A 22,036-nucleotide genomic window follows, 5' to 3' on the forward strand; every position below is an offset into this window, starting at 1 on the left:
ACTCCCTAAATTCCTGACTATACGCCATACTCAATGTATATATTAAAGATGAAAGACGTGAATTAGTTAAACGTGAATGTGATGAACCACTGCAACCAAAATTATGTGTAAAACTTAAATGTGATAAACTATTAATGTGAAAGTGATATTGATGAGCTAGTGTGAACTTCATATCTCTATGCTGTGAGTGATAAATGGAGAAATGTGACTAATTATAAAAAGAATATTTTAATAAAAAGTTTTGATTTTTATTTTTATATCTTTATTTATTGGTTTGATTTTGTTTTTTTATATTTTTATTGTTTTTTTATATTTTTTTGAAGTGTAAAGGATAAGTGTAAAGCTGGGTGATGATAAGTGAATAATTTGTATCAAGGTGATTCTACAGCTGTGGATACTACCACATGGGTAGTATCTGTGATCACTATACGGTGCTGTGTAAAGGATCCTAAATATCTCTTCCTTTTAATTTCAATCAATGATATATCATTAAAATTACATTGTGCACTTTATAGTTTAATACTATTATATGTTATTGTTGTCATTGTATTTTGTCACATGATTATGAACTTCCACCCACCAGGTATGCTCATTTTATGCTCTGTGTTAAATTGCCCAATATATTCTGTATATCCATTGTTTGGTAGGTATCTTGTGCCATGTGACATGCCTTGGGTTGACATATTATTTTAGTGTTTCTCACACTTGTAAATGTTGCCCTCATGGTAAGTATCATCCAATTTCTAATCAATCAAAGCATATCACGTTTTAATATTTCCCAGTGAAGTCCTTATAGAAGTGAAATATTGCTAATGTGTCAGGAAGTGTCTCTTTAAGAAGAATATGCACATCATATCTTACATCAGTAATTCATTCCTTAAATCCAGAGTGAGAGACTTGATTATCAATAATATTCCAATGAATCAGTATCTTTATCCCTTAAAATCAAAATGATAAGCCAGGACATTCGTACCATAAGTATTCATTATTATGAATTTATCATATATCCTTTCGCACCAATTCTCAGTGTCTAACCGTCTGATAAGTGTGTAAGTATTAGGTACATTTCACAGCCTAAATTATCCTCAGCCTTCAATAAGTGTCTATTGATTGATCAAATTATCCTAAAATGGCAAATCTGACCCAAGAATAAGTGAGACCGAATTATGATCCTATTCCATAAGTAGCCACAGGATAGCTTGGGATTCCAATGGTTCTTACGGAAAAACAAAATCCTTGGAAGGAAACAAGAGAACTGTGTATATGTATGTGGTCTGTGATCATACTTTACTTGGTATTGTGTTAGAAGAGTGTAATTCTTATTAAACAGAGGACAAAGGAAAGGACTTTTTACAAAAATGGAAGATAGCTGTTGTATTCATTCAGCCCTATTGGCTGCATGCTATCCATCAAAAAGATGAATTTGGTCTCTAATTTCAACAGCTCATTATCCAAATTACCACCCCTAATACCTAGCTGTATACGTTGCATGCCGTATGCTTTTAGGCCTCCAGTATCACTTCCATGGTATTGTAAAAAATGTTTGGCCACTGATGTTAGGGTTCTGAATCTTCCTGCATCCTTTTTCGCATTTTTGATGCTATTGGCATGCTCCAAAATTCGAACTTTCAATGGGCGAATGGTTTTTCCAATATATCTCTTGCCACATGGGCATTCTAGATGGTACACCACGCCCATCGTAGTGCAATTAATGAAATTCTGGATCAACCACTTCTTGCCAAATTTGTCTGTGAATGATTGTTTTGATATCATGTACTGGCAGGCTTTGCATCGACCGCATTGGTACGATCCTTTCTTGTTGTATAGTTGTCTAGAAGGGATGGTAAAGTGACTCTGTATAATTAGGTCTTTCAAGTTTTTAGATCTTCTCCAACTACTCTGTACCCGGCTGGGTAAGACCTGCTTCAAGACTTCATCAGTACGTAATACTGACCAGTGTTTCTGTAATATATCATTTATTTCCTTCCATTTAGGATTAAATGTACTCACGAATCTAACTGTTTCTTCTTTATGAGATCTCTCCTTGGGGGTTAAGAGCGAGTCTCTTGTGTATGATTTGACGCTGTTGACAGCAGATTTAATAATCTTATTGCTGTATCCACGTTTCTTTAGTCGGTTGCAGACCTGAGTTTCCCGTTCATGATAAACCATATCATTAGAACAATTTCTCTTTGTGCGGAGTAATTCCCCCTTGGGAATTGCCCTGATAGTTGCAGGTAAGTGAGAGCTATTAGAATGTAGGATACTGTTGGTCTTTCATCTTTAATATATACATTGAGTATGGCGTATAGTCAGGAATAGTCAGGAATTTAGGGAGTCTCTCTTTAGAAAAGATAGTATTATGAGAAGGGGGCAGTGATGAATCAGCTCATAGAACATAACCCCTTGGAATATATAACACAACATAGAAGGTACGATAATAACTAGATCCTTTTACCAGAGAAAAGGAGCCCACACTGATAGACAGACATTTTACATTAGACTATTCCTCTAGTGATCTCAGTATCGGGACCGTGATTGGCCTGTAGCAGTCATGTGATCGGACTCACTGTGCTGCTAGATCCCGAATGACGGGCGCCGCACCATGACAGGCCAGAGCTACCATGTGACCGGGAAACGCCACTGTGATTGGTGCGGTCTTATGGTGATATTTCAATCGTTGGAGGCATTCTGGTTAGCCCTGACGAAACTAACTGTGAAACGCGCGTCGGCGTCTCACACTCCGTCCATGTGTTCAACAAATTGTGCATGTCACATTTAGATGTGTTTGTCAGAATTTCATATGCGGACCTAGTCATATGAGGGACCTCACTTGCCTTTGTTAAGGCGGGACAGGCTCTCTAATTAGCTCTACTAGTCAAGTTCATTTCATTATGTAATATATAGCCTGGCACTGAATGAATAGCTGACCTTCATATTATATACTGGGGAATTTCACCTGGCACTTGTATAAAATGGGAGCGCAGCTGCTACTTTAAAGCACAAATTGAGAATCATTAGGTAGCAGGGACAGATAGCAACATTGTATATTCAGCTCAGCATGCAGTGAATGTATCTATTCTTAAGATATACATAGTCTGGTCACACCTGACAAGGCTTTAGCAGTGCAGAGGCATCAACAATCACCACATAAAGACTTGCAGAAATGGTTGCTTGACTGTGAATCACATATGCTACATTCCAAAGCAAATGCAACATTGTATAGATACATTGGAATTTAAATTTATGTTGAAACATACTATGTTGCAAAGACAGGCTTAACTACTGACATTAGCCTGGTGCATTACACATCCATCAACTATTATTGTGAATACTATTCTCTGTTATAAAAAGAATATAGGCTCATTTTCTTTGACTTTAAAGCACTTATACTGATAGTGTATTACTCTCCCCAGTTTATAAGTATTTTACTAAGGTGAAACAACTAATCTTACAACTGATTAAATAAATTCTCATATAGAAACGACATCCGTTGTTAGTGGATATATACAATATGGGTGAAATCGTGAACGCTGACAGCATGACTGAGAGCGCTACCTAATACTACATTCAGATCAACCCAATTTATTATATCAATACATGTTGTGTGTAGACTACAATAGAAAGGCGCTGACAGCAGTGACTGAGAACGCCAGTCAATTAGCTCTACACATACAGTTGGCTATTGTCCAAAATGGTGGTTCTGCATACGTTGACAGCATAGACTGAGAACGTTGAGCAATACTATATGCAAAATAGCCTACCAATACCCTAATGTATATTACGGTCTGAATATTGCCATTAACCAGCTGATTTCACACGTACATGTTATCAATATATGCTTTTTTATAGGCGCTGACAGCAAAGACTGAGAGCGCCAATCAGCTGGGCATATAAAGGCACCATCTATATTATACCCACTAATGCATGTGATGTCTGGAAATCCCTTAATTGTTTTATAACTGGGGAATATTTTTTATAAAGGAATATAGAGCATCTATATCAAAAACGTATATGTGACAATACTAACTGTCCACTAATTTTTCTTATTGTGGACCATTTAATGCATCAGAGGACAATTGCCTGAGATCTTAAAAAACCTCAGACAATACATATGTGATTACCATACTAGTGTTCGCATTTAATAAACCCAATTGATTATTGGAATTATAGTCTGACAGCACTGACTTAATTTAAGCATAAGGTCATAGAACCTGAAAATATTTCACTGATTATATTGGACATTGCACAGCACAGTGGACTAAGGGAGTGTGGTTTTTTAACAATACATGTTACACTGTGTCTTGCACCTGTCTTTAGCAATTTTAATATTTCACAGTTATTGGCTTTTTTAATTTAATGAAATAAAAGTTATATTTTATTGTATGATTATTCATTCTTTGTGCGCCACCCAAAAGCCCAATTCCTTTCCTTCCCTTTAAAACTTGTTTCATATATTGGCAACAATATATGGTGTGGCAGCACCCCCACAATTGTGACCAGATAATAGATGGCATGATATAATTTTGGGGTATTTTGTATGCAATTGTTACAAATTTCAATACTAGTGCAGTGGACTTCCCACCTCCCTTTTTCCCTGTGATCAATACTTCCTAGCTGAGATTTCAGCATTTCCAGATTCTGCTAGCACAGTTAACCTTAAATTTATACATAATTTTTTAAGATCTAATTCAAATTATTTTTATAGATTTGTATCAGACATACCAGAATGTCTTCCTTCAGTCTAACTAAGGATCTGGATGATAGACGTGAAAGACTGAAAAACAGTCTGGATTCAGCCTTTGGCAATGAGATCTATAATACTGATCCATCTAATAGGGACTGGTCAGATGACCTTTTCTCTTTGAAACAATTATTGATCAAACAAGGAAAAACGTGGTGGAATAGACTGATGTTTGATAGCTACATCAAACATAATATCACCCCACGAGGCTTAAGACCACGTGTGTTTCCAACATTTGAGCTGGCTAATGCCGATCTCAAGAAAGAGTGGGAAATGACATTAACACAATGTTCTAAGGAACTAATAAAAATACTAATTAAACACGATGAGATACTGTTAGCTCAATATGCACAAGAGATCTCTGTTTTGGGGGAGAAACTTAAAAGATTTGAAACGATTGACAAATTTCAAACCATGTATAACAAATACAAGAAAGATGTGGAGGATATGGAGTTGGAGGTCATAGAGAGGAAGAAAAAGAAACTCTCTAGGGATAAGAATGACTTTGCCCAGGACAAAGTTTATAGGTGGAAATCTTATCCACAAAAAAATAGGAATACCAACCAAATGAATTATACGACCTCAGATGTCGAATCTTCAGAGGGAGAGGAATTGGCTAATCGGAGAAGACCCCACAACAGGGATTTTTTAGAGCAAACCCCAAGGGGGGCTCAGGATCATACCAGTATGGAAGAGTTAAGATCAGGAGGGGGAAGGGGGGTCAGAAGAAAGCGAGACAGCAGAGATTGGAGGGAGGAACCCAGGGAGCAAAGGAGAAGGAGATAACCAATGATGACACATTACGGATCATTAACCTTACAGAGAGAACTCTCACTAGTGATCAAAATAGTCTTTTGAGCAAGGGATTATCTTTCTCACCTACATATAGACCTGATAGATTCGAATGTGAAAAGGACTTACAACTTTTCATGAGAAAAATATTGTTGAAAAAATTCTTCCTCACACAACAACAGCTGAGAGAAGAAAACTCCGCCCTAGAACTCATCCTGTCCTCAGATACATCAACAGTATCCCTGACAACTGAAGATCAAGCAGCCCTTGAGATACTGGAAGAGTTGGAGTCAGGGACGGAACCTCCCGCCACTCCCTCCCCATATGATCCCCTTAAAATAAAAAACAGATCCTCCTTCCCAGAATACAAAATTTCTCCATCAGCCAAAGTCTTTTATGACCTGGTTTCCAGTGATCTAGATCTTCTGTTCACACGTGAACAACAATTTCAATCAAGTAATGACAATCTGACGAGAGGAGAAAGAGTGGCACTACAAGAAATTACCAAATGGCAAGATGTTGTCATTAAACCCTCTGATAAAGGGGGAAACATTGTGCTATGGCCCAAACAAATGTATGTTGCAGAATTAAGGAAACAGTTGGGTGATCAAGATTGTTACAAATTACTGATTTTCAATCCTACCAAAAACTTTCTCTGCTTATACAACTCTATCATTTTGACCGCACATCAAAAAGGGATTATAAAGAAAAAAGATTTTGAATTTCTGAAAACAGATAATCCACGGGTGGCAACTCTATATCTGTTGCCAAAAGTGCACAAAGATGAAAGAACTCCCCCTGGCAGACCAATTGTCTCTGGTGTGGGAAGCCTGACAGAAAAGGCGAGTACATATGTTGATCAATACCTCAGACACCATGTACTGACGCTACCTTCCTACACCAGAGACACCATGGATGTCTTGAAGAAATTACAGGATATGACTGTTAATCAGGGAACATGGCTGGCCACCTATGATGTTGAAAGTCTATATACCAGCATCGATCACAACAGGAGATTGGCAGCTGTTAAATATTTCCTGAACATGGGGACTCATTATGAGTTTAATGATTTCTTAATCTCCCTATTACAGTTCATACTAACGAAAAATTACTTCATTAGCGAAGAACACTTCTACCTCCAAGTTAGGGGGACAGCGATGGGGACAGCTAGTGCCCCATCGTATGCGAACCTCTACCTTGGATGGTGGGAGAAGGAATATGTATTCAATGAAATATTGGAAAATTACACACAACATATCCTACTTTATCTTCGCTATATCGATGATATCCTGATAATCTGGGAGGGAGGAGCAGAGATGTTGGAAGAATTCATTACCATCTTGAATAACAATGATCTTAACCTTAGATTGACAGGAGAGAAAGATCAAAGAGAAATCCATTTCTTGGATCTGAATATTAGAATAGAGAATGATGGTAGAATCAGTACTGATGTTTTTCGTAAAAAAACAGCGACCAACAGTATCCTACATTCTAATAGCTCTCACTTACCTGCAACTATCAGGGCAATTCCCAAGGGGGAATTACTCCGCACAAAGAGAAATTGTTCTAATGATATGGTTTATCATGAACGGGAAACTCAGGTCTGCAACCGACTAAAGAAACGTGGATACAGCAATAAGATTATTAAATCTGCTGTCAACAGCGTCAAATCATACACAAGAGACTCGCTCTTAACCCCCAAGGAGAGATCTCATAAAGAAGAAACAGTTAGATTCGTGAGTACATTTAATCCTAAATGGAAGGAAATAAATGATATATTACAGAAACACTGGTCAGTATTACGTACTGATGAAGTCTTGAAGCAGGTCTTACCCAGCCGGGTACAGAGTAGTTGGAGAAGATCTAAAAACTTGAAAGACCTAATTATACAGAGTCACTTTACCATCCCTTCTAGACAACTATACAACAAGAAAGGATCGTACCAATGCGGTCGATGCAAAGCCTGCCAGTACATGATATCAAAACAATCATTCACAGACAAATTTGGCAAGAAGTGGTTGATCCAGAATTTCATTAATTGCACTACGATGGGTACCATCTAGAATGCCCATGTGGCAAGAGATATATTGGAAAAACCATTCGCCCATTGAAAGTTCGAATTTTGGAGCATGCCAATAGCATCAAAAATGCGAAAAAGGATGCAGGAAGATTCAGAACCCTAACATCAGTGGCCAAACATTTTTTACAATACCATGGAAGTGATACTGGAGGCCTAAAAGCATACGGCATGCAACGTATACAGCTAGGTATTAAGGGTGGTAATTTGGATAATGAGCTGTTGAAATTAGAGACCAAATTCATCTTTTTGATGGATAGCATGCAGCCAATAGGGCTGAATGAATACAACAGCTATCTTCCATTTTTGTAAAAAGTCCTTTCCTTTGTCCTCTGTTTAATAAGAATGACACTCTTCTAACACAATACCAAGTAAAGTATGATCACAGACCACATACATATACACAGTTCTCTTGTTTCCTTCCAAGGATTTTGTTTTTCCTTAAGAACCATTGGAATCCCAAGCTATCCTGTGGCTACTTATGGAATAGGATCATAATTCGGTCTCACTTATTCTTGGGTCAGATTTGCCATTTTAGGATAATTTGATCAATCAATAGACACTTATTGAAGGCTGAGGATAATTTAGGCTGTGAAAATGTACCTAATACTTACACACTTATCAGACGGTTAGACACTGAGAATTGGTGCGAAAGGATATATGATAAATTCATAATAATGAATACTTATGGTACGAATGTCCTGGCTTATCATTTTGATTTTAAGGGATAAAGATACTGATTCATTGGAATATTATTGATAATCAAGTCTCTCACTCTGGATTTAAGGAATGAATTACTGATGTAAGATATGATGTGCATATTCTTCTTAAAGAGACACTTCCTGACACATTAGCAATATTTCACTTCTATAAGGACTTCACTGGGAAATATTAAAACGTGATATGCTTTGATTGATTAGAAATTGGATGATACTTACCATGAGGGCAACATTTACAAGTGTGAGAAACACTAAAATAATATGTCAACCCAAGGCATGTCACATGGCACAAGATACCTACCAAACAATGGATATACAGAATATATTGGGCAATTTAACACAGAGCATAAAATGAGCATACCTGGTGGGTGGAAGTTCATAATCATGTGACAAAATACAATGACAACAATAACATATAATAGTATTAAACTATAAAGTGCACAATGTAATTTTAATGATATATCATTGATTGAAATTAAAAGGAAGAGATATTTAGGATCCTTTACACAGCACCGTATAGTGATCACAGATACTACCCATGTGGTAGTATCCACAGCTGTAGAATCACCTTGATACAAATTATTCACTTATCATCACCCAGCTTTACACTTATCCTTTACACTTCAAAAAATATAAAAAAACAATAAAAATATAAAAAAATAAGAATTTACTTACCGATAATTCTATTTCTCGTAGTCCGTAGTGGATGCTGGGAACTCCGTAAGGACCATGGGGAATAGCGGCTCCGCAGGAGACTGGGCACATCTAAAGAAAGCTTTAGGATCACCTGGTGTGCACTGGCTCCTCCCCCTATGACCCTCCTCCAAGCCTCAGTTAGGATACTGTGCCCGGACGAGCGTACACAATAAGGAAGGATTTTGAATCCCGGGTAAGACTCATACCAGCCACACCAATCACACTGTACAACTTGTGATCTGAACCCAGTTAACAGCATGATAATAGAGGAGCCTCTAGAAAAGATGGCTCACTACAACAATAACCCGAATTTTTTTTTTTTTTTTTTTTTTGGTAACAATAATTATGTACCAGTATTGCAGACAATCCGCACTTGGGATGGGCGCCCAGCATCCACTACGGACTACGAGAAATAGAATTATCGGTAAGTAAATTCTTATTTTCTCTGACGTCCTAGTGGATGCTGGGAACTCCGTAAGGACCATGGGGATTATACCAAAGCTCCCAAACGGGCGGGAGAGTGCGGATGACTCTGCAGCACCGAATGAGAGAACTCCAGGTCCTCCTCAGCCAAGATATCAAATTTGTAGAATTTTACAAACGTATTTGCTCCTGACCAAGTAACTGCTCGGCAAAGTTGTAAAGCCGAGACCCCTCGGGCAGCTGCCCAAGATGAGCCCACCTTCCTTGTGGAGTGGGCATTTTAAGATTTTTGGCTGTGGCAGGCCTGCCACAGAATGTGCAAGCTGAATTGTACTACAAATCCAACGAGCAATCGTCTGCTTAGAAGCAGGAGCACCCAGTTTGTTGGGTGCATACAGGATAAACAGCGAGTCAGATTTTCTGACTCCAGCCGTCCTGGAAACATGTATTTTCAGGGTCCTGACCACGTCAAGCAACTTGGAATCCTCCAAGTCCTTAGTAGCCGCAGGTACCACAATAGGTTGGTTCATGTGAAATGCAGAAACCACCTTAGGTAGAAAATTTGAGGACGAGTCCTCAATTCTGCCCTTTCAGAATGAAATATTAAGTAAGGGCTTTTATATGATAAAGCCGCCAATTCTGACACCCGCCTGGCTGAAACCAGGGCTAACTCGTCACTTCCATGTGAGATTTTTTTAAGTCCACAGTGGTGAGTGGTTCAAACCAATGTGACTTTAGGAAACTCAACACAACATTGAGATCCCCAAGGTGCCACTGGAGGCACAAAAGGAGACTGTATATGCAGTACCCCTTTTACAAATGTCTGAACTTCAGGCACTGAAGCCAGTTCTTTTTGGAAGAAAATCGACAGGGCCGAAATTTGAACCTTAATGGACCCTAATTTTAGGCCCATAGACAGTCCTGTTTGCAGGAAATGGAGGAAAACGACCCAGTTGAAATTCCTCTGTAGGGGCCTTCTTGGCCTCACCCCACGCAACATATTTTCGCCAAATGCGGTGATAATGTTTTGCGGTTACGTCTTTCCTGGCCTTGACCAGGGTAGGGATCTTCAGGATCCGGCGTTCAAACACCATGCCGTCAAACGCAGCCGCGGTAAGTCTTGGAACAGACAAGGCCCTTGCTGGAGCAGGTCCTTTCTTAGAGGTAGAGGCCACGGTTCGTCCGTGAGCATCTCTTGAAGTTCCGGATACCAAGTCCTTCTTGGCCAATCCGGAACCACGAGTATAGTTCTTACTCCTCTCCTTCTTATGATTCTCAGTACTTTTGGTATGAGGGGCAGAGGAGGGAACACATACACTGACTGGTACACCCACGGTGTTACCAGAGCGTCCACCGCTATTGCCTGAGGGTCCCTTGACCTGGCGCAATATCTGTCTAGTTTTTTGTTTAGACGGGACGCCATTATGTCCACCTTTTGTTTTTCCCAACGGTTTACAATCAGGTGGAAGACTTCTGGGTGAAGTCCCCACTCTCCCGGGTGAAGGTCGTGTCTGCTGAGGAAGTCTGCTTCCCAGTTGTCCACTCCCGGAATGAACACTGCTGACAGTGCTATCACATGATTTTCCGCCCAGCGAAAATCCTTGCAGCTTCTGCCATTGCCCTCCTGCTTCTCGTGCCGCCCTGTCTGTTTACGTGGGCGACTGACGTGATGTTGTCCGATTGGATCAATACCGCCTGACCCTGAAGCAGGGGTTTCGCTTGACTTAGGGCATTGTAAATGGCCCTTAGTTCCAGAATGTTTATATGAAGAGATGTCTCCAGGCTTGACCATAAGCCCTGGAAATTCCTTCCCTGTGTGACTGCTCCCCAGCCTCGCAGGCTGGCATCCGTGGCCACCAGGACCCAGTCCCGAATGCCGAATCTGCGGCCCTCTAGAAGATGAGCACTCTGCAACCACCACAGGAGGGATACCCTTGTCCCTGGTGACAGGGTTATCCGCTGAAGCATCTGAAGATGCGACCCGGACCATTTGTCCAGAAGGTTCCACTGTGCGTGGAATCTGCCGAATGGGATTGCTTCGTAGGAAGCCACCATTTTTACCCAGAACCCTTGTGCATTGATGCACTGAGACTTGGTTCGGTTTTAGGAGGTTCCTGACTAGCTCGGATAACTCCCTGGCTTTCTCCTCCGGGAGAAGCACCTTCTTTCTGGACTATGTCCAGAATCATCCCTAGGAACAGAAGACAAGTCGTCGGAACCAGCTGCGATTTTGGAATATTGAAAATCCAATCGTGCTGCCGCAACACTACCTGATATAGTGCTACACCGATCTCCAACTGTTCCCTGGATCTTACCCTTATCAGGGAATCGTCCAAGTAAAGGATAACTAAAATTCCCTTCCTTCGAAGGAATATCATCACTTCGGTCATTACTACAGTAAAGACCCGGGGTGCCGTGGACCATCCCTACGGCAGCGTCCGAACTGATACAGTTCTGTACCATAACCTGAAATACCCTTGGTGAGAAGGGTAAATTTTGACATGAAGGTAAGCCTCCTTGATGTCCCGAGACATCATGTAGTCCCCTTCTTCCAGGTTTGCAATCACTGCTCTGAGTGACTCAATTTTGAATTTGAACCTCTGTATGCAAGTGTTCAAAGATTTTAGATTTTAGATTTTAAAATCGGTCTCACCCAGCCGTCTGGCTTCGGTACCACAATAGTGTGGAATAATACCCCGTTCCCTGTTGCAGGAGGGGTACCTTGATTATCACCTGCTGGGAATACATCTTGTGAATGGCTTCCAAAACTGCCTCCCTGTTAGCGGGAGACGTCGGTAAAACAGACTTTTGGAAACGGCGAGGGGAATACGTCTCGAATTCCAATTTGTACCCCTGAAATATTATCTGAAGGATCCAGGGGTCTACTTGCGAGTGAGCCCGCTGCGCACTGAAATTCATTGAGAACGGGACCCCACCGTGCCTGAACTTGTAAAGCCCTAGCGTCATACTGAGGGCTTGGCAGCGGCGGAAAAGGGTTTCTGTTCCTTGGAACTGGCTGATCTCTGCAGCCATTTTCCTCTCCCTCTGTCACGAGCAGAAAAGAGGAACCCTTTTGTCCGCTTGCCAACCAGGACTGCGCCTGATAATACGGCGTCTTATTTTGAGAGGCGACCTGGGGTACATCCCCTCTTTTAAGGCAATACTTCCAAATGCCGTTTGGAATCCGCATCACCTGACCACTTTACTGGAATAATTGGACAACGCACTTATACTTGATGCCAGTCGGCAAATATTCCGCTGTGCATCCTGCATATATAGAAATGCATCTTTTAATTGCTCTATAGGCAATAATATACTGTCCTTATCTAGGATATCATATTTCCAGTCAGGGAATCCGACCACGCCAACCCAGCACTGCACATCCAGGCTGAGGCGATTGCTGGTCGCAGTATAACACCAGTATGTGTGTAAATACATTTTAGGATACGCTCCTGCTTTCTATCAGCAGGATCCTTAAGGGCGGCCATCTCAGGAGAGGGTAGAGCCCTTGTTTTTACAAGCGTGTGAGCGCTTTATCCACCCTAGGGGGTGTTTCCCAACGCACCCTAACCTCTGGCGGGAAAAGGTATACTGCCAATAACTTTTTAGAAAATATCAATTGTTATCGGGGGGAAACCCACGCATCATCACACCTCATTTTATTTCTCAGATTCAGGAAAACTACAGGAAGTTTTTCCTCACCAAACATAATACCCCTTTTTTTTTTTTGGTGGTATTCATATTATCAGAAAAGTGTAAACTTTTTTCATTGCCTCAATCATGCAATGTGTGGCCCTATTGGAAATCACGGTTGTCTCTTCACCGTCGACACAGGAGTCAGTACCCCTGTCGGCGTCTGTATCTGAGGTAACAGGCGCTTTAGGGCCCCTGTATGAGACGTCTGGACATGCACAAGCTGAGTAGCCGGCTGTCTCATGTCAACCACTGTCTTTTATACAAAGCTCACACTGTCACGCAATTTCAACAGTACATCCACTCAGGTGTCGACCCCCTAGGGGGTGACAACACTATTTCAGACACTCTACTCCGTCTCCTCATCATTTTTCTCCTCATACATGTCGACACCAACGTACCGACACACAGCACACACACAGGGAATGCTCTGATAGAGGACAGGACCCCACTAGCCCTTTGGGGAGACAGAGGGAGAGTTTGCCAGCACACACCAGAGCGCTATATATATACAGGGATAACCTTATATAAGTGTTTTTCCCTTTATAGCTGCTGTATTGTTATATACTGCGCCTAATTTGTGCCCCCCTCTCTTTTTTAACCCCTTTCTGTAGTGTAGTGACTGCAGGGGAGAGCCAGGGAGCTTCCCTCCAACTGAGCTGTGAGGGAAAATGGCGCCAGTGTGCTGAGGAGATAGGCTCCGCCCCTTTCTCTGCGTCCTTATCATCCTTTTTCTGTATGTTTTGGCAGGGGTTAAATGCATCCATATAGCCCAGGAGTTATATGTGATGCATTTATTTTAGCCATATAAGGTTTTTTTATCGATTTATTGCGTCTCAGGGCGCTGCCCCCCCCAGCGCCCTGCACCCTCAGTGACCGGAGTGTGAAGTGTGCTGAGAGCAATGGCGCACAGCTGCGGTGCTGTGCGCTACCTTATCTGAAGACAGGATCGTCTTCTGCCGCCGATTTTTCCGGACCTCTTCGCTCTTCTGGCTCTGTAAGGGGGACGGCGGCGCGGCTCCGGTGACCCATCCAGGCTGAACCTGTGATCGTCCCTCTGAAGCTAATGTCCAGTAGCCTAAGAAGCCCAATCCACTCTGCACGCAGGTGAGTTCGCTTCTTCTCCCCTTAGTCCCTCGATGCAGTGAGCCTGTTGCCAGCAGGTCTCACTGAAAATAATAAACCTAAACTAAAACTTTCACAAAGAGCTCAGGAGAGCCCCTAGTGTGCACCCTTCTCGTCGGGCACAGAAATCTAACTGAGGCTTGGAGGAGGGTCATAGGGGGAGGAGCCAGTGCACACCAGGTGATCCTAAAGCTTTCTTTAGATGTGCCCAGTCTCCTGCGGAGCCGCTATTCCCCATGGTCCTTACGGAGTTCCCAGCATCCACTAGGACGTCAGAGAAAACAAAATCAAACCAATAAATAAAGATATAAAAATAAAAATCAAAACTTTTTATTAAAATATTCTTTTTATAATTAGTCACATTTCTCCATTTATCACTCACAGCATAGAGATATGAAGTTCACACTAGCTCATCAATATCACTTTCACATTAATAGTTTATCACATTTAAGTTTTACACATAATTTTGGTTGCAGTGGTTCATCACATTCACGTTTAACTAATTCACGTCTTTCATCTTTAATATATACATTGAGTATGGCGTATAGTCAGGAATTTAGGGAGTCTCTCTTTAGAAAAGATAGTATTATGAGAAGGGGGCAGTGATGAATCAGCTCATAGAACATAACCCCTTGGAATATATAACACAACATAGAAGGTACGATAATAACTAGATCCTTTTACCAGAGAAAAGGAGCCCACACTGATAGACAGACATTTTACATTAGACTATTCCTCTAGTGATCTCAGTATCGGGACTGTGATTGGCCTGTAGCAGTCATGTGATCGGACTCACTGTGCTGCTAGATCCCGAATGACGGGCGCCGCACCATGACAGGCCAGAGCTACCATGTGACCGGTAAACGCCACTGTGATTGGTGCGGTCTTATGGTGATATTTCAATCGTTGGAGGCATTCTGGTTAGCCCTGACGAAACTAACTGTGAAACGCGCGTCGGCGTCTCACACTCCGTCCATGTGTTCAACAAATTGTGCATGTCACATTTAGATGTGTTTGTCAGAATTTCATATGCGGACCTAGTCATATGAGGGACCTCACTTGCCTTTGTTAAGGCGGGACAGGCTCTCTAATTAGCTCTACTAGTCAAGTTCATTTCATTATGTAATATATAGCCTGGCACTGAATGAATAGCTGACCTTCATATTATATACTGGGGAATTTCACCTGGCACTTGTATAAAATGGGAGCGCAGCTGCTACTTTAAAGCACAAATTGAGAATCATTAGGTAGCAGGGACAGATAGCAACATTGTATATTCAGCTCAGCATGCAGTGAATGTATCTATTCTTAAGATATACATAGTCTGGTCACACCTGACAAGGCTTTAGCAGTGCAGAGGCATCAACAATCACCACATAAAGACTTGCAGAAATGGTTGCTTGACTGTGAATCACATATGCTACATTCCAAAGCAAATGCAACATTGTATAGATACATTGGAATTTAAATTTATGTTGAAACATACTATGTTGCAAAGACAGGCTTAACTACTGACATTAGCCTGGTGCATTACACATCCATCAACTATTATTGTGAATACTATTCTCTGTTATAAAAAGAATATAGGCTCATTTTCTTTGACTTTAAAGCACTTATACTGATAGTGTATTACTCTCCCCAGTTTATAAGTATTTTACTAAGGTGAAACAACTAATCTTACAACTGATTAAATAAATTCTCATATAGAAACGACATCCGTTGTTAGTGGATATATACAATATGGGTGAAATCGTGAACGCTGACAGCATGACTGAGAGCGCTACCTAATACTACATTCAGATCAACCCAATTTATTATATCAATACATGTTGTGTGTAGACTACAATAGAAAGGCGCTGACAGCAGTGACTGAGAACGCCAGTCAATTAGCTCTACACATACAGTTGGCTATTGTCCAAAAGGGTGGTTCTGCATACGTTGACAGCATAGACTGAGAACGTTGAGCAATACTATATGCAAAATAGCCTACCAATACCCTAATGTATATGACGGTCTGAATATTGCCATTAACCAGCTGATTTCACACGTACATGTTATCAATATATGCTTTTTTATAGGCGCTGACAGCAAAGACTGAGAGCGCCAATCAGCTGGGCATATAAAGGCACCATCTATATTATACCCACTAATGCATGTGATGTCTGGAAATCCCTTAATTGTTTTATAACTGGGGAATATTTTTTATAAAGGAATATAGAGCATCTATATCAAAAACGTATATGTGACAATACTAACTGTCCACTAATTTTTCTTATTGTGGTCCATTTAATGCATCAGAGGACAATTGCCTGAGATCTTAAAAAACCTCAGACAATACATATGTGATTACCATACTAGTGTTCGCATTTAATAAACCCAATTGATTATTGGAATTATAGTCTGACAGCACTGACTTAATTTAAGCATAAGGTCATAGAACCTGAAAATATTTCACTGATTATATTGGACATTGCACAGCACAGTGGACTAAGGGAGTGTGGTTTTTTAACAATACATGTTACACTGTGTCTTGCACCTGTCTTTAGCAATTTTAATATTTCACAGTTATTGGCTTTTTTAATTTAATGAAATAAAAGTTATATTTTATTGTATGATTATTCATTCTTTGTGCGCCACCCAAAAGCCCAATTCCTTTCCTTCCCTTTAAAACTTGGGATAATTGTGACTCCTTGCTTTCGAAGGAGCACCATCATTTCTGCCATTACCTTTGTAAATATTCTCGGTGCCGTGGAGAGCCCAAACGGCAACGTCTGGAATTGGTAATGACAGTCCTGTACCACAAATCTGAGGTACTCCTGATGAGGTGGATAAATGGGGACATGCAAGTAAGCATCCTTGATGTCCAGAGACATCATACAATCCCCTTCTTCCAGGCTTGCAATGACCGCTCTGAGCGATTCCATTTTGAACTTGAATCTTTTCAGATAAATGTTCAGGGACTTTAAATTCAATATGGGTCTGACCGAACCGTCCGGTTTTGGTACCACAAACATTGTGGAATAGTATCCTCTTCCTTGTTGAAGGAGGGGAACCTTTACCACCACCTGCTGGAGATATAACTTGTGAATTGCCGCTAACACTACTTCCCGTTCCATGGGGGAAGCTGGCAGGGCCGATTTGAGGTAACGGTGAGGGGGCATCACTTCGAATTCCAGCTTGTATCCCTGAGACACAATCTGTATAGCCCAGGGATCCACCTGTGAGCGAACCCACTGGTGGCTGAAATTTCGGAGACGCGCCCCCACCGCTCCTGGTTCCTGTGGAGCCCCAGCGTCATGCGGTGGATTTAGTGGAAGCCGGGGAGGACTTCTGTTCCTGGGAACTAGCTGGATGGTGCAGCTTCTTTCCTCTACCCCTGCCTCTGGCAAGAAAGGACGCACCTCTGACCTTCTTGCTTCTTTGTGATCGAAAGGACTGCATTTGGTAATACGGTGCTTTCTTAGGCTGTGAGGGAATATATGGCAAAAAATTTGACTTCCGAGCCGTCGCTGTGGAAACTAGGTCCGAGAGACCGTCCCCAAACAATTCCTCACCCTTGTAAGGTAACACCTCCATGTGCTTTTTGGAGTCGGCATCACCTGTCCATTGCCGAGTCCACAGGACCCTTCTGGCAGAAATTGATATTGCATTTATTCTAGAGCCCAGTAGGCAAATGTCCCTCTGGGCATCCCTCATATATAGGACAGCGTCTTTTATATGCCCCAGTGTCAGTAAAATGGTATCCTTGTCTAAGGTATCCATTTCCTCAGACAGATTATCTGTCCATGCTGCTACAGCACTACACATCCAGGCCGACGCAATTGCCGGCCTCAGTAGAGTACCTGAATGTGTATAAACAGACTTCAGGATACTTTCCTGCTTCCTATCTGCAGGATCCTTTAGCGCGGCCGTATCCTGTGACGGCCAGGCCACCTTCTTAGATAAGCGTGTCAGAGCTTTATCTACCCTAGGGGAGGATTCCCAGCGCATCCTGTCCGTTGGCGGGAAGGGGTACGCCATAAGTAACCTTTTGCGCTTTCTCACATAATACATTTAACTCATGTGAAGGGGGAAAAGTCACCTCTTGCTTTTTCTCCCCATACATATAAACCCTCTTGTCAGGGACAGGGTTTACCTCTGATATGTGCAATACATCCTTCATTGCTATAATCATGTAGCGGATGGCTTTAGCCATTTTAGGCTGCAATTTTGCATCATCGTCATCGACACTGGAGTCAGAATCCGTGTCGATATCTGTGTCAACAATTTTGGATAGTGGGCGCTTCTGAGACCCTGACGGCCTCTGCGCTGTAGGATCAGGCATGGGCTGAGACCCCGACTGTCCCAAGGCATGGGCTGAGACCCCGACTGTCCCAGGCATGGGCTGAGTCCCCGACTGTCATCAGCTTTATCCAACCTTTTATGCAAGGAGTTTACATTATCATTTAACACCTTCCACATATCCATCCAATCAGGTGTCGGCGCCGTCGGCGGAGACACGTCATTCATCTGCACTTGCTCTGCCTCCACATAGCCCTCTTCGTCAAACATGTCGACACACGCGTACCGACACACCACACACACAGAGGATGCTCTATATGAGGACAGGACCCCCACAAGGCCTTTTGGAGAGACAGAGAGAGAGTATGCCAGCACACACCCCAGCGCTATATGACCCAGGAATCACACAGTAACTTAGTGTTTACCCAGTAGCTGCTGTATATATAATTAATGCCCTAAATTTATGTGCCCCCCCTCTCTTTTTACCCTTTCTACTGTGAGTCTGCAGGGGAGAGCCTGGGGAGCTTCCTCTCAGCGGAGCTGTGGAGAGAAAATGGCGCTGGTGAGTGCTGAGGAAGAAGGCCCCGCCCCCTCAGCGGCGGGCTTCTGTCCCGCGATTTTGTGTGAAATTAATGGCGGGGGCTCATGCATATAACAGTGTCCAACTGTATATATGCCGCTTTTGCCAGGAGGTACTTAATTGCTGCCCAGGGCGCCCCCCCCCCCTGCGCCCTGCACCCTACAGTGACCGGAGTGTGTGGGTTAGTGTGGGCGCAATGGCGCACAGTTGCAGTGCTGTGCGCTACCTCATATGAAGACAGGAGTCTTCTGCCGCCGATTTTGACGTCTTCTTGCTTCAACCTGCCGGCTTCTGTCTTCTGGCTCTGCGAGGGGGACGGCGGCGCGGCTCCGGGAACGGACGACAAGGTTAGGTTCCTGTGTTCGATCCCTCTGGAGCTAATGGTGTCCAGTAGCCTAAGAAGCGCAACCTAGCCGCAGTTAGTAGGTTTGCTTCTCTCCCCTCAGTCCCACGTAGCAGAGAGTCTTGCCAGCAGAAACTCTCTGAAAATAAAAAAACCTAAAATACTTTCTTATTAGCAAGCTCAGGAGAGCTCACTAAAAAGCACCCAGCTCTGTCCGGGCACAGATTCTAACTGAGGTCTGGAGGAGGGGCATAGAGGGAGGAGCCAGGGCACACCAGTAGTACTAAATCTTTCTTAGAGTGCCCAGTCTCCTGCGGAGCCTGTCTATTCCCCATGGTCCTTACGGAGTCCCCAGCATCCACTAGAACGTTAGAGAAACTGAGGCGTGTTTGAAGAAACGCAGGCGTGTCCAGGACGGGTGTTTGACATCAGAGACAGGACCGAATAGGCTGAAAACGTCAGAGCTGGTATGTCTAGACCTACTTATACCCCTTTCACATCGCACTGAATTGCCGTGTCGAAACGGGTCCGTGTGCGATGTGAAAGGTCCTTTGTTGAAATAGCGGGTCGCCTGACCCGGTAATTCAACCCGGTAAAAAAGAAGGGTTCTTACCGGGTTGATTACCGGGTCAGGCGCAGTGTGAATGGGAGCCGTTCCGATGCGAATCGGCTCCCATTCACAGCATAGGCAGAGGCGGCGCAGGAGATGAGCTCATCTCCCGGCGCCGCCTCCACCCCCGCCCCTGCTGCTGCTGCTCCCTCCGCTGCTATGGCAACCGACCCGGTATATTGCCGGGTCGGAAAGCCAGCAGAGGAGCGCAAATGCCGGATCCCACCCGGTAAGTACACGTTTGTCTTACCGGGTAGGATCCGGCATTTGCGATCTGAATGCGGTATTAGAAACTACACATTTTTTTCCCCATAGCAGGGCTGCACAAGCGAACGCAGCCTTGCTATGGGAAAAAACCCACCCCCGTAGGCGGAGTATAGTTGATCGCACGGGCTGCAAAAAGCAGCTCTGATGGCCATTCCTCAAAACCAGCTCCAACATAGTTTTGAAGAGTGGACTAGACGCTGGCATCGGTGCATAGCTTCCCAAGGGAAGTACTTTGAAGGTGACCACATTGATATTCAGCAATGAAGTATGTAGCACTTTTACCATAAGGAGTTTTCAAACTTAATTGTCATACCTCGTATATCAATGCCTCCCTGCCCCCCTGCTCACTGATTGTAGCAGGCACTACAATCAGTGAGAGGGGAGGGGGCACTCAGAGCCGGCCCTAGCCAATTTGATGCCCTAGGCAAAATTTTGTCTGGTGCCCCCTAGCTCCACCGCTAGTTCTGCATCTGTACCTGCAACGCTCAGGTAGTGGGGCCCACCGGGGGGTTACCCTGTGGGCCAGTTCAACTCTGGGACCAAAGGCCCTGAGCACGGGATGGCGCCGGAGAGGGGTAAGGGGGAGGGGCGGCAGGTGGCCCGCAGGCCAACGGCGCAAAGGAAAGGGGGGGCGGGCAGGTGTGCCCGTCCAGGGGGAGGGGCGGCAGGTGGCCCGCAGGCCAACGGCGCAAAGGAAAGGGGGGGCGGGCAGGTGTGCCCGTCCCCTCTTTCACACCTGTAGCACTGGCAGCCAGTCAGGAGGCGGGGGGCCGGCCGGACAATGGGGGGGTTAAATAGGAAAGGCGGGGGGGGGGAGGCGGCCAGTAAGGAGAGAGCAGGGCTCATAGCGTGAGCCGCTCCAACACTCACCACCAGCGACGGGCAGCGCACTCGGAAGAACACGGAGGGCACCTGCAGCGCCGGACGGGAACCATCAGTCACTCGCGGGGGGGGCGCAGCACATCGTGGCCACATCGGGAGGCTTAGTCAGCAGCGGCAGTGGGGCCCGATCCTCCTCGCGTGCAGGCCGGGTAAGTGACTTCCGGTCACTTCCGGTCGCCTCGCGGCTCCGACTTCCGGTCGCATCGCGGTGGGGGCTGCAAAGTTTTTCACTCGCCGTACAGGGCCGCCCACGATCTCGTCCCCGCAGGTCAGCGGCAGCTGAGGCTACCGGCCAGCTGCACAGCGCATACAGGGGCAGGCGGATTTTGCACTGCCTCCCCTGCACCTTCACGGCTGACTCCCCAGGTGCACAATCAGTGCAAAGTAAACCGAATATAAAGCAGCATGGAGGAGCCAGCAGAGAGGGGGGTCAGAAGGAGGAGCATACCTCACAGATTCAGGGAGGAGGCCGAGGACATCGCAGGGTTACATTTTAACTCTGCAAGGAGGGAGGGAGCACGTCAGCAGCAGCAGCAGCAGCAGCACAGGGATAACGAGGCAGGAGCTCCCCCTGGCGGCCGGAAAGTAAGAGGACGGCTGCAGGAGCAGAGGAGAAGAAAAAGCAGCTCCAATCCCACAGCCAGGGCTGCGAAGAGGAAGAAGCAGCCGGCAGCAGCGACCACCAGCGAGCAGCAACACGGGGTGAGTGACCTGCCGCCTATTTATGAAGATATCCCTGCGGCAGCGGAGTCAGATGGCCCCGATTCCGGGGGGGAGGGGCAGAAGGCTTGGGGAAAAGGTCTG

The 22,036-nt window shown here is 44.0% G+C and overlaps 1 protein-coding gene and 1 long non-coding RNA gene across 2 annotated transcripts in view; one reads left to right on the forward strand and one right to left on the reverse strand.

Annotated features, from left to right (window-relative positions):
* LOC134969132 (uncharacterized) overlaps positions 1–3,979 on the forward strand; it is a 91,169-nt gene extending 87,190 nt beyond the window's left edge. Inside the window, exon 4 of the long non-coding RNA XR_010189408.1 lies at positions 3,853–3,979. This is a non-coding gene — a long non-coding RNA (uncharacterized LOC134969132). The remainder of the gene's footprint in view (positions 1–3,852) is intronic.
* The window catches only part of LOC134969129 (solute carrier family 22 member 6-A-like), a 252,681-nt gene that overhangs the window by 205,014 nt on the left and 25,631 nt on the right, over positions 1–22,036 (reverse strand). The gene's annotated exons all lie outside the window — the stretch shown is intronic.

The sequence above is a fragment of the Pseudophryne corroboree genome, chromosome 11 (genome assembly GCF_028390025.1).
Source record: "Pseudophryne corroboree isolate aPseCor3 chromosome 11, aPseCor3.hap2, whole genome shotgun sequence".
In the NCBI taxonomy this organism is placed as follows: Eukaryota; Metazoa; Chordata; class Amphibia; order Anura; family Myobatrachidae; genus Pseudophryne; species Pseudophryne corroboree.